We start from the raw sequence: 13,568 nt of genomic DNA, 5'->3' as shown, positions 1-13,568 counted from the left end.
ACCTTACTACTTACTGGTAAATTGCTGCTAAAACTGGTAAAGGGAATATACAAAATAAAAGAACACTGCTCATAAATACATATAGGCCCAGGGGGCTAATGAGGATAATTAGGCTAAATGATCATACAGGATTATATCTAAATTAAACATATATGTGCTAAACATATAAAGCTCTTAAAGGAGTTGCTCACTACAAAATTTGCCCCCACTGACTTTCCATAGTAGGAACAAAAATTACTATGGAAAGTCAATGGGGGCAAATTTTGAAGTGAATTACTAATTTAATACAACTGATACCGTGAGCTACTCAGTGTATTCAGTAGGTTGCTTCAGAGGCATAAGTTATACGACAATAAAACAATGCACAACCAACATAAAGGAAATTTACTTTTAATACTTGAGTACTTTTAAAAGCACATACTTCTGTACGTTTACTTAAGTAAGAATCTGTCTTTACAACTTTTACTTGTAGTGGAGTAATATTTGACCAGTAGTATCTGTACTTTCACTCAAGTAAGGAAGTTGTGTACTTCGTCCACCTCTGCGATCAACATCCCACCCCTTCTGTGACCTATGGTTTGTCTGTACGTTTCAGAGCTACTGAGCAACAGACTTTCTAAAAAAAATTATACTTGACTGTATAAAAACTGTGTTACTACACAATAAAATAATTGTCGGCATTAATTAATGAATGCATTAAACGCGATAATAATGCATTAACTTCCCCAGCCCTAATAAAAACAGAATATATTGATCCGTGTTATGTTTTCTGTCATGCACCGTGCACATTTTTGATGACGTAAGATGAACGAAAATGCACCAGGGTTCGACAGAATAAATTTGAGTGTGAAACCAAACCAATGCTGTGGGGGGCGCTGGACATGTTCGGACCACAGCAAACTAGCACAATCTGAAAACGGCCTCAGTCAAGCAGTCGTTGGGGTGGCTCGCCAATGTACTAGAAGTTTCTAGTAGCCTACATGTTTGTGGGAAAAAAATAGCGGTAGTGTAGCATGGTTCTTCTGTTCTCGTGCCAACCTTCTACATTCTTAACCTAGATCTTAACCCATGTTACAGTTTGTGTGACCAGACATTATACCTGTGTCACAAACATTACAATACCGATAGGACCTCCCCTATGGAAAGCCTGTGGGAATGCAAGAGTAATTTTACATTCATGTTGGTTAATGATGGCACAGATTGTTGACAGTAATTGCCATTTGAGTAATCCTGATGTTGATTACGTGATCATGTTGATGTTTATGGAACTTTTCGAGTGTTTTTGCACCTGTTGTACAGACCATTAGCCCGCTAGCATCGCTGTTTGTGGTGATAATGTTTACAAAGTTTTAATTCGTTATTTAGCATTCTCAGTGCTATAATGCCTTGCTGTAATCGTCATTAATACTGTCTGTAATAATTATATATACTGCATTTTTGACATATATTTCCTTACTTTGTAAATTGTATTGCAATAACCAACTTATTATTGCAGATTGATGATCCTTAGTTCATATTTATATACTTAGATAATGTACATATTATTTATTATTGAGTGTGCATTTAAGTTTGTTATCATATTTAGACTAAGTATTTCTATTGTTGTTTATTTATTTCAGAAACTGCCTACCTCACGTACACTACTATGTGTGTGGTCACAATAAACGGCTAAACTCAGTATGATGACTCAAACTCTCTGACCAGAGTACTGCAGCTGTCGATAATATAGACACCAGTTTCAGTGGGGCAATCCCCAACTATGGCAGCACATAGAACCGTACATAGGAAAGTTGTGAAATTTGGCAAATAGAGGACATTATCAACACTATCACAGTCTCTAACCCAGCACCAGTTCTAAGTTTTACACACGTTTTTGCTCATAACTTCTGAACAGTAAGTCATAAAAACAAAATTCGTATTTTCTCTGAATGCTTTGCTCATGCCCCCATGGCATCATGTCTTGCACTGGGTCTCCAAATCCAGATCCCCATTTTTTTAGGACAAGCTACACATTTTGTATTTGTACTTTGCGTTTTTGTTGTTACGAAAGACTGTGTCATAACCTTTACAACCTTTCTCTTAGTATTAGATTGGCAGGCAAACCAAGACTTTATGGTGGCAATGGAAGGTCTTAGGACATTTAGTGGCCACGTACAAACAGCACATAGCAGTGCACACACAGGCACGCATAGATGACGATACGCGACTGATGTAGGCTATGAAAACATGACGAAACTAAAGTAAGTTTCTAAATAATATTGATCATTATTTTCATACAGTGCATGCAACCATGTTAATAACGTTTATGTCAAGTATGTTGAAGATACTTAAATATTTTTTAATCATATGTTTACCCAGTATTGTTGCACTGTAGGAATACTGGTTTAAGCAAGGGAAGTTTGTATATTGCATTGTGTTGCATACTTCTAGCACACAGCAGGTTTTTAAGAAAAAAAGTGATATAAAAAGTAATGGGGCCTGTGCCCCAGTGGAGCTTTAGGTCTAGCAACGCCCCTGAGAAATAAGCTGTTTAATTGTGATTTTGCCTTCCCCCATTCAAGTGGATAGGACCATGGACTTGCTATAATGTAAATAACGTTGCAAACATGGACGCCGAGTGGCACGACTTCCAAAAACAGACTTTTCTAAGACTCACCGATGAAGCCCAGCTGGGAGAACTCAAGAATCATCCACTCCTCTGATGGCTGCTGCAGGGCAAAGTTCTTCATTGTTGTGAAGTAATTTGGGCGTGCGACAATGTCATCCTCTAGCTGTGGAAGAGAGGAAATGTTAAGGGATACTGAAGCTACTATAAAGAGCAATGTGCAATGCATCTCCTTTAGACGGGGCTAAATGACCCGTCCTGATTTATTATACAGAGAGAGCGAGTTATGAGAAGAATCAGCAGACTAAGGAGAAGCAATTAGTCAGCAGAAGTGCATAAGTCTGCTATTTACCCTGTTTACCTTGTTTTAACTGTTGACTAGACTGTTGCCTGTTGTTAGTTAAGATTATTTGTGCTTGTGCTTGTTTATTTAATCTACTTGTTGACTGAGTGCTAAGGTGTTAGTGTTTTTCTTCCGTTGGGTACTGTGTTACTGAAGTCATATTAAGTTACCTTTAGTCGCTCGTTACGGCTACACATTATAGTTTTGCACTTAAAAGCACGGAGCTAGTTGATCGCTGTTTGATCCATGGCCCATTCAAGTCGTTCAGGCTTTGTTTTGCTAATCGAGAAGGCGTGTTCAGCTGTATTCAGTTCGCGCTAATCTCAATACATACTTAAGTGGTGCCTCTGCGCTGGCGCTGTAAGCGTCAGCCCTCGTATGCAGCCCTCGTCGTGTGAAGACCGACGAGTTTAAAGACCTGCGACTTTACCTGCGCGACTCCACAGAGCAAAGACACCGGCAAGGCACTTTAGTATATTTAATATACCTTTGCTTTCACTTTCCTTGTATACTAACAACATCTGTTTCCAGTTTATCCCTGTACTCCACCGCAGACAGTGCTCTCACCCAAGACGCAAGGCATGATGCGTTCACTCTCACATGCATCCCATTCACACCTCCCCTTCTACTCCTCTGTCTCTCTCTGTGGGTCTCTGGAACTGCCAGTCAGCTGTGAACAAGACTGACTTCATCCATGCTTTTGCTAGCCAGTCTGACATTCACATTCTAGGTCTTACTGAGACATGTATTCGTTCTGAGGACTCAGCCACACCCGCTGCTCTCTCCACAAACTACTCCTTCTCTCACTCTCCCTGCCAAACTGGAAGAGGAGGAGGCACAGGTTTGCTTATTAACAATAATTGGAAATATTTCCCACTATCTTCTCTATGCAACAACTATTCATTTGAATACCATGCTGTTAATATCACTTCTCCTACTCAGCTCAATGTTGTTGTAGTTTACCGCCCACAAGTCCTCTTCACAACTTCATTGAAGAGTTAGATGTGCTGCTCTCATCATTCTCGGGGGATGGCGGCCCTCTTGTAGCCTTTGGGGACTTCAACATCCACCTTCAACATCCACCCTATGCTTCTGACTTCTATACCCTCACCGCCTCGTTCGACCTCACGTGCCTCGCCACAGCTTTCAACATACTCTTTCCTATATGCACTACACCTACACCACCACCAGTTTATTTTAGATGGAACCTTCACTCTCTCTCTCCTAGCACCCTCTCTGCTAAAGTGACATTCTCTTCCCTCCAACTTTGCATCTCTAGATGTTGACACTGCCACAGACACCTTATGCTCAACACTTACATCCTGCCTAGATAACCTTTGTCCTCTGTCCTCCAGACCAGCTTGCGCCACCACCTCCTGCCCTTGACTGTCTGACATCCTCTGTGAACAACGGAGTACACTCAGGGCTGCAGAAATGAAATGGCACAAGACCAAGAATCCTGCTTACCACTCACTATTCTCCTCTTTTTCTGCTAGTGTTACCACAGCTAAAACATCTTTCTACACCACTAAGGTGAGCACTGCACCTAACACTCGGCAGCTTTTCAAGACATTTAACTCTCTTCTTTGCTCCCCTCCTCCCCCACCCAATTCATCTTTGACTGCAGAGGACTTCGCTGTCTTTTTTACTGAAAAAACATCATCCATCAGCAAACAATTCTCAGCACCTCAGACCTCGGTACACAATACCCTCACTTCAAACATTGAACTATCCTCTTTCGCCCCACTGACTGACACTGAAGTCACCAGACTTCTCTGCAGCCACCCCACCACCTGTCGCTTGACCCTATCCCCTCCCATCTCCTCAAGGCCATATCCAGCACACTAACACCAGCACTCACACACATCATCAACACCTTCCTGCTCACTGGCACTTTTCCATCCACATTCAAACAGGTCCAGGTCATGCCCCTACTTAAGAAACCCACATTGGACCCCTCTATCTCCTCCCATTTATTGCGAAAACACTTGAAAGGGCGGTTTTCAACCAGGTGGCTTCCAGGTGGCTTCAAAACAAACCACTCCACTGAGACTGCACCGCTATCGGTCACAGAAGCATGGCAACACGATCTCACCATCCAAATTGGCAATACCACAATCCCTCCTTCAAAAGCAGCCAGGAACCTCTGAGTTATATTTTATGAACAGCATTTTATGATCACATTGCAAAGACAACGCGGTCATGCCGATATGCTTTATTTAAAATAAAAAAGGTTAGACCCTATCTCACTGAGATTGCAGCACAACTCCTTGTCCAAGCCCTGGTAATCTCAAGGTTGGACTACTGCAATGCTCTCCTTGCTGGTCTTCCTGCAAAAGTTATCAAACTACTCCAGCTGGTTCAGAATGCAGCAGCACGTCTCATCTTCCAACAGCCCAAAAGGGCTTATGTGACACCCCTTTTCATCTCTCTCCACTGGCTACCGGTTGAAGCCCGTATCAGATTCAAGTCACTAATGCTTGCCTACAGGACTATCACTGGATCTGCACCGGCATACTTTCACACCGTCCTACACTCCTACACCCCATCAAGAACCCTGCATTCAGCAAACGAGCGGTGTCTTGTATTGAATTCTCAAAAGGGCAGTAAATGGCTTTCCCGCTCATTCTCCTTCACAACTCCTTCCTTGTGGAACATTCTTCCTAACTCAGTCCGGTCAACCACATCTCTCACAACATTCAAAAAACTACTTAAAACCCATCTATTCTGTGAATACTTGACAGACAAATGAGAAGAAAAAAACTAACCCTCTCTCTTTCTCCCAACAGGTATTGTTCTGGCTTTTGTTGAAACTAGTAACTTGGTATTAGCACCTATTGTATTATTGCTCCTATATGACATATCGCTTTATTGCTCCCTGAACTCTCTGTAAGTCGCTTTGGATAAAAGCATCTGCTAAATGACTAAATGTAAATGTAACTTTCTGATGAGCTTAAACACTAGTGCTTTTTACAGTATTGCTGTGTGTGTTTGACCATCAATACCAGCTAGACACTAACACTGTTGTTTAAATCTTGCAAAATGGTCTATAACCTATGCCTAGAATGGCATGATGGTGAGTAAATTATGAGCTGATTTTTATTTTCAGGTGAACTATCCTTTAATTCAAATTTTTAAAGTGAATTACACTGCAATCAAAATACATTTGATCTGAATTTTTGTTTACCTGTACATAATATGTCCCTTTGGTCTGGGCATACATCATCAGAAAGCTGTAATCCAAATTTTGCTTTGTCCGCCACCTGCAAAAACAGCGTTTGGTTAATAAAGAAGCAAAAGCCACAAATTTGACACAAAAACACACACAAATCCACAGATTTAAGATAAAAATAAGAGATAAGATAAAAAAGATATCTGCTGCTTACAAACGAGGGGACAGTGACAACAGAAATCAACTTTGACCTGTTTCTAAAAAAAATCATGTTTTAGTGGTGCACTTACAACGGAAGTCTATGCAATGCTATTAAGACAAGACCATTTAATTTCAAATTAACACATTTACTTTAAACATTTCCTAGTTTAACTACAAACCCAATTCCAAAAAAGTTAGGACACTGTACAAATTGTGAATAAAAAAGGAATGCAATAATTTACGAATCTCATAAACTTATATTTTATTCACAATAGAATATAGATAACATATCAAATGTTGAAAGTGAGACATTTTGAAATGTCATGCCAAATATTGGCTCATTTTGGATTTCATGAGAGCTACACATTCCAAAAAAGTTGGGACAGGTAGCAATAAGAGGCCGGAAAAGTTAAATGTACATATAAGGAACAGCTGGAGACCAATTTGCAACTTGTTAGGTCAATTGGCAACATGATTGGGTATAAAAAGAGCCTCTCAGAGTGGCAGTGTCTCTCAGAAGTCAAGATGGGCAGAGGATACCCAATTCCCCCAATGCTGCGGCGAAAAATAGTGGAGCAATATCAGAAAGGAGTTTCTCAGAGAAAAATTGCAAAGAGTTTGAAGTTATCATCATCTACAGTGCATAATATCATCCAAAGATTCAGAGAATCTGGAACAATCTCTGTGCGTAAGGGTCAAGGCCGGAAAACCATACTGGATGCCCGTGATCTTCGGGCCCTTAGACGGCACTGCATCACATACAGGAATGCTACTGTAATGGAAATCACAACATGGGCTCAGGAATACTTCCAGAAAACATTGTCGGTGAACACAATCCACCGTGCCATTCGCCGTTGCCGGCTTAAACTCTATAGGTCAAAAAAGAAGCCATATCTAAACATGATCCAGAAGCGCAGGCGTTTTCTCTGGGCCAAGGCTCATTTAAAATGGACTGTGGCAAAGTGGAAAACTGTTCTGTGCTCAGACGAATCAAAATTTGAAGTTCTTTTTGGAAAACTGGGACGCCATGTCATCCGGACTAAAGAGGACAAGGACAACCCAAGTTGTTATCAGCGCTCAGTTCAGAAACCTGCATCTCTGATGGTATGGGGTTGCATGAGTGCGTGTGGCATGGGCAGCTTACACATCTGGAAAGGCACCATCAATGCTGAAAGGTATATCCAAGTTCTAGAACAACATATGCTCCCATCCAGACGTCGTCTCTTTCAGGGAAGACCTTGCATTTTCCAACATGACAATGCCAGACCACATACTGCATCAATTACAACATCATGGCTGCGTAGAAGAAGGATCCGGGTACTGAAATGGCCAGCCTGCAGTCCAGATCTTTCACCCATAGAAAACATTTGGCGCATCATAAAGAGGAAGATGCGACAAAGAAGACAGTCGAGCAACTAGAAGCCTGTATTAGACAAGAATGGGACAACATTCCTATTCCTAAACTTGAGCAACTTTTCTCCTCAGTCCCCAGACGTTTGCAGACTGTTATAAAAAGAAGAGGGGATGCCACACAGTGGTAAACATGGCCTTGTCCCAACTTTTTTGAGATGTGTTGATGCCATGAAATTTAAAATCAACTTATTTTTCCCTTAAAATGATACATTCTCTCAGTTTAAACATTTGATATGTCATCTATGTTGTATTCTGAATAAAATATTGAAATTTGAAACTTCCACATCATTGCATTCTGTTTTTATTCACAATTTGTACAGTGTCCCAACTTTTTTGGAATCGGGTTTGTAATTTTATAAAGTATTTAGGCTAGCTATGATAGTGACTGTATCAGGTGTGTCCAACAGATGGAGTGTCTCTTCGTATTCTTCTCACAGACACAAAGAAATTCAGCCAATAATTAATCAAAAACAGAGAATTTATTGAAATTGAGAATTCATCTTGTAGGTTTCCAAAACTTCTTTTTGAAAAACATTCATGTAAAGCTCCATATCAAATCAAACACATCTGAACCATATGCGCAGCTTGACATTTGAGCTGGGCAGGGGACCAGAGTACGACTTGTCATAGCATTGTAGTGAACAGCAATTGACAATGCATTCAGGGCATACAGGGCAGGTTGGAAGACCTCAGTACCACACTAGTAAGACATTTCCATTGTTCCACAGGATTTTGCCTGATTACCAGACAACCTCAACTCTCACCCTAAGGTTCAAGCCAGGGCACCCGTAAAACTTCTCAGTACCTCCAGATGTGGCATGTAATTTACTTGCCATGCAACAGCATTCACTGAAACAAACAACAAATCTTTGCATTCTCTTATACACAACGTGGACAATCTATCACATGTTACAGACATATGAGGAGTTCAGACGCTCCAGTGTTTATGTTTAGTGATTTCACTTTAATTGCAATGAATACGTCCTCTTTGCCATTAAAGTGAAATTACTTTTTGATATAATCAACAAAGCCTGATAAAAATAAAAAATAAATTTATTTTTAATTCCTTCTTCAGAAGGAATCTCAATCAAAGCTACAGTATGTGTTATTGAACTGTTCACAACATTGGTCAGTTAATAACATGTGAATGAATGCATGCATGATAGTTTAACATTTTGATGTCATGTTTGTACTCTATGGGGTGGTTTCCAGTACAGAGTTTAGGACTAGTCCTAGACTTAAATAAATGCTAGAGCTGTCTAAACTGAAAACAGCTTGCACTCACAACTTAAAATGCATCGGTGCCATTGTCTCACAATGCACACAAGAAATGTTTTTTTTTTGTAGACATGTATGTAAAAACAACTAAAATATCCCCATTTAACATCAGGCCTAATCGTAGCTTAATCTTAAAACCCCCCAAAAAACTGACCCTATACAATTAGGATAATGCCAACGATAGTTTGGAGGCGGTTTGGGAAGGGAAATGTGCATAAGTTAAACTTCAAATCCACAGTTTACTGTACTCTGTCCTATGCAAATATGGTCATGTAACGTGTAGCCTATATAGATAATGCACAATACAAGGAGACGTAAATCCAAAAGGTATCTTTTAATAATTCTAACAGAAAACACAGGGACTGAAGCAACATGAAAGCATAAACACAATACCGAACAAAGGAACTAAAGAAAACACAGGTCTTAAATACAAGGGAGAACGCATCAGGGAGAACAGTTCGCCCCCTCCCAGAACAGCGCAAAGTCCAACAGAGAAGGTAGGACGGGGCTTAGGAGGTGCAGACAGGGAGCAGGCAAAAGGGAAAGGAAACAGTCCATTGGGCCAGGGTGTTGATGACGGTGGGAGGAGCCAGGGAGGAGCCCGGAGCAGGAGGAGCTTGGTGGATGTCCAGAGACCAGCCAGGACCGTGGTCCATGGTGGAGTTGCCGTAGGGAGGAGCCATGGTGGAGGAAGGGTTGACGACACCTGGAGGCCGACTGACCGAGACGGAGCCATTGGAGGAGGAGCCCAGTGTGGAGACAAGCAGACAGAGAGCCATGGTGACACTGAGGATTCGGAGGGCCAAGGGGGAACCGGCGGCTCAGGCGACCAAAGGGGAGGTGGTGATACGGATGACTGCGGCAGAAAGTGATTTGATTAGGATGAAGGTGGAGCCGGAGGGAAGGAGGAGCCTGACAGAGCCATAGGGGTGGAATGACGTAGCGTAGCCTGAGGATTGGAGTCCCGAGGCGGAAGATGGTTGACGACTGACCAAGGCGGAGCCAGAGGGACGAGGGAGCCTGGTGAAGCTGGTGGATGACAGGCCACAGTGGAGATGAGGGAGGCAGGAGCTAAGGTGTAGCCAATGAGTTGGAGGGCCAAGGTGGAGTCTGGGTCTCGGAGGCTGGAGGCGGAGACATGGGAAACTCAACTCCCGAGGTAGCTGGTGGCTGGAGATCCCGAAGCTCATCCAACCCAATAGCGCTGGCATGCAGAGGGTGAGCTGAGGTGTCTCCAGGTGAAGCAGAGGAGGCGGGAGTGGGAAGCTGGGCGGGACCTGCTTGGAGGCTGGAGAGCTGGACAGGACCAGCTCCGTGCAGCGGGATAATGGCTGGCTGGTCTCTGGTTCAGAAGTGGGGCTGGAGATATCCTCCACAGGACAGACGGAGAAAAACAGTCCATTTCTCTCCAGCACCCACACCTCAAAAGGGGCGAAATTATCCTTGGGACCGACCACTGGAAGGGCGTGCCTTCGATTGCTCACTCAGGTTGGTGTAGTAAAAAATACAGAGTGAGCGATCCGGGAAGTTTGTAAGACACGCCGGGTCTAAAAAGTCCACAGTATGACTTTCCAGTGGACGGTCTTCCTGCTCCAAGCAAAGGAGCTGAACTGCTGGGAGATCCATCCCGGGAGAGGTGACAATATTAACAAAAAACAATAATGGAAAAACTTTCAAATCTTCTTTTCCGGTCCGATATTCTGTAACGTGTACCCTATATAGATAATGCGCACGACAAGGAGACGTAAATCCAAGAGGTATCTTTTAATAAATCCAACAGAAAACACAGGGACTGAAGAAACACGTAAGCATAAACACAATGCCAGACAAAGGAACTAAAGTAAACACAGGTCTTAAATACAAGGGAGAATGCAATCATTGAGAACAGAACAGGTGTGGGCAACTATGAACACAGGTGAACTAGAACACAGAAATAAACGAAAACAAAACATAACAGAACCGTGACAGTTCCATACAGAGAAGGACTGGTGAGTGAGCCATAGGCGTAATTTGCGGGTGGATGGGTGGGTCATGTCCCCACCACTTTTTGCCAAAGTCAATTTTGTCCCCACCACTTATTGTAAGAAATAAAAAATACGGAGTGTCTATTTACCGTGCAAGTAGCCCGCTTTGTAAGCAGAGGCTATTTATACTAACTTCGCCCATCAGTTTCAGATTGGAATAGACAAAATGTAAGAAAGGCACACGAAGCTTCACTGCTCCCGTGGCGTAGAGCGTAAAGCAAGTGTTACCTGCTTCATGTCGTCGTGGGTTCGCGACTGCAGTTTGCTGAACTTTTTCCCTATCACATATCAGATTGTAAAGGTATTTATTTTTAATAAAATGATGAAAATATTTGAAAATGGCTGTTCAAGTCATACATGTACCAAACATTTTGCGCTTAATTGCACTTTGATGCTATATATTCGTCCTTATTGTTCTCGACATGCGGTTGCTATCGCCTATTGCTAAATTAATTACATTTTGATACTTGATAGAAAACTCCAATAAATGGAATAAGTCACAACTTTGTAGTTTCATGAGTTCAAAACAAAATTTAGAAAGTTTGTTGTATATTTGTAGCCTATCAGGCAATGCCCGTAGTAATTAGTGAAAATAAGATTTTTTTAAGATATTATTTTCCATCTGTTTCCCCTGTATACTTGAATGTTTGTCCTTATTAGCAGGGGGTTGTCAAACACCAAATTTTTAACACGGGGAAAACACACATTCGTTTAAGTAGTTTTTGTTTCATCACGAATTAATACGTTTAATTACGTACGGCAACAGCCATCCTTACATATAATAAAGCACAACATGCTTTAAATGATCTACTGATGAAAACATGATATAGTTTAAAAACAAATGGAAGCAGATCTGATATGTGAAAAATTAGAACAGTGAGATCAGCAGATTCGAACCTGCTTCACGGCGGTGTCAATATTACTTGTTATGCGTCTTTAGCACTAACGTTACACCACTGAAGCAGTCGATAAAGCGGTGCAGTTTTTATACTGTTTTCTAGAGGAGTCACCTACATGTTTCGCGCTTGTGACGTCCATGAATATTCCTGATGAGTTCTTGCAGAAACAATTTATTACAGTATTGTTTGTGTCGTCTTTGTCCCCACCACTTTTCAAAACAAAGTTACGCCACTGGAGTGAGCCCTCTGACATCAGCAGCCAATCACGGCATTGGAATGGAGAAGCACCAAATGGAATCTCCTTACCTGAAAAGGGTTAAAAGTACCTTTTTAGCAGAAACTATTTAGGGGCCGTTTACACAAAACCGTTTTCAACTGAAAACACAAAAAATGTATGCATCTTGGACGGAAACAGCGTCTTGGGGGACTGAAAACGCAAACTTTTGATAACAGGTCTCAAAGTGCAACTTTTTGAAAAATGCCGCCTTTTTAGTTTCTATGTAAACTGCAAGACGGAACTTTCCGATGATGATGACGTCATGCGCATGCGTATAACGCGCTCGGTCACGCGAGTATAGCCAAAACAATATGGCGGCTTTCCGTACTGTGAGCTCTCGCTGCTCGACTATGTATTAACGTTTCCCCCCAAAAATGTGGATTTTCTGCACCAATAAGACCAGCGGAGACACACTATTTACATTCGCCAGACTTTAAACACACATATACGTTGACCAACGGTATTAAAAAGCACTTTTGCCTTATAACTGTGCATGTGTATGTGCCAAGGCACGCCCTGTTTCTTTAAGTGAAAGTGACCTATTTCTCAGATATGGTGACCCATACCCAAAATGTGACCTTTGCATTTAAACCCATCCAGAGAGTAGTGAACACATGCACAGCAAGTCGTGAACACACGTACACCCGGAGCAGTGGGCAGCTATCACTGCAGTGCCCGGGGAGCAAGTAGGGGTAATGTGCCTTGCTCAAGGGCACCTCAGTCGTTACCCGCCTGCCCTGAGAATCGAACTGGAAACCTTCTGGTCATGAGTCTGACTCTCTAACCATTAGGCCACAACAACGCCATTCACTGGCCTGACGTGCATACTACAGCGTTTTTATCCGTTTTCCTGGATCCGTGTAAATGCAGACAGTTTTGATAACGCTATCATGTGTACGTGAAACTTTTCAAAAACGCAAAGGAAAAACTTTTCCGTTTTTCATTGTGTAAACGTGGCCTTATTCTGAATCTTCCCATCAGAGACACTGTAACAGTAACACAAAGTTCTGGGTCTCCAGCCCATGCCCCTAGAGACTGTAACAGATCAACCAAGTTCAGAGTCTACCGTCTAGTATAGCAGCACAAACGTCTGCAACAAGGTTGAGTTCAGGGGAACAAACCTTTACTGTGTATCTTAATTTATTTGTATCTTAGTTGTCTTGGATATTACATTGCTGGTTATAACATGTTTAACAGATAATTATTAAATTATTTGTTATTTGAAAATAAGGTCTAGAACCTAACAAAACCTTTCCACGGTTTTTATTTAGTACATTTGCTAAATTAACAAATAAACAGAAATCACCTGACCTGGTTATTCCGCCGCACCTTGGTAGCAATGAATTCATGACATTT

General features: G+C 41.8%; 1 long non-coding RNA gene across 1 annotated transcript; it reads right to left on the bottom strand.

The window, feature by feature from the left end:
* Window positions 1–2,743: 2,743 nt before the first annotated feature.
* Window positions 2,744–12,214, bottom strand: LOC130549718 (uncharacterized). The gene is made up of 3 exons (XR_008962249.1): window positions 12,051–12,214; window positions 6,136–6,211; window positions 2,744–2,771 (listed from the first exon to the last, which is right to left on the bottom strand). It is a non-coding gene; the product is annotated as an uncharacterized LOC130549718 (long non-coding RNA).
* Window positions 12,215–13,568: the final 1,354 nt, after the last annotated feature.

Source organism: Triplophysa rosa, unplaced genomic scaffold (assembly GCF_024868665.1).
Source record: "Triplophysa rosa unplaced genomic scaffold, Trosa_1v2 scaffold159_ERROPOS166867, whole genome shotgun sequence".
In the NCBI taxonomy this organism is placed as follows: domain Eukaryota; kingdom Metazoa; phylum Chordata; class Actinopteri; order Cypriniformes; family Nemacheilidae; genus Triplophysa; species Triplophysa rosa.
The sequence above is the reverse complement of the archived record's forward strand: the minus strand, read 5'-3'. Positions and strand labels throughout refer to the sequence as shown.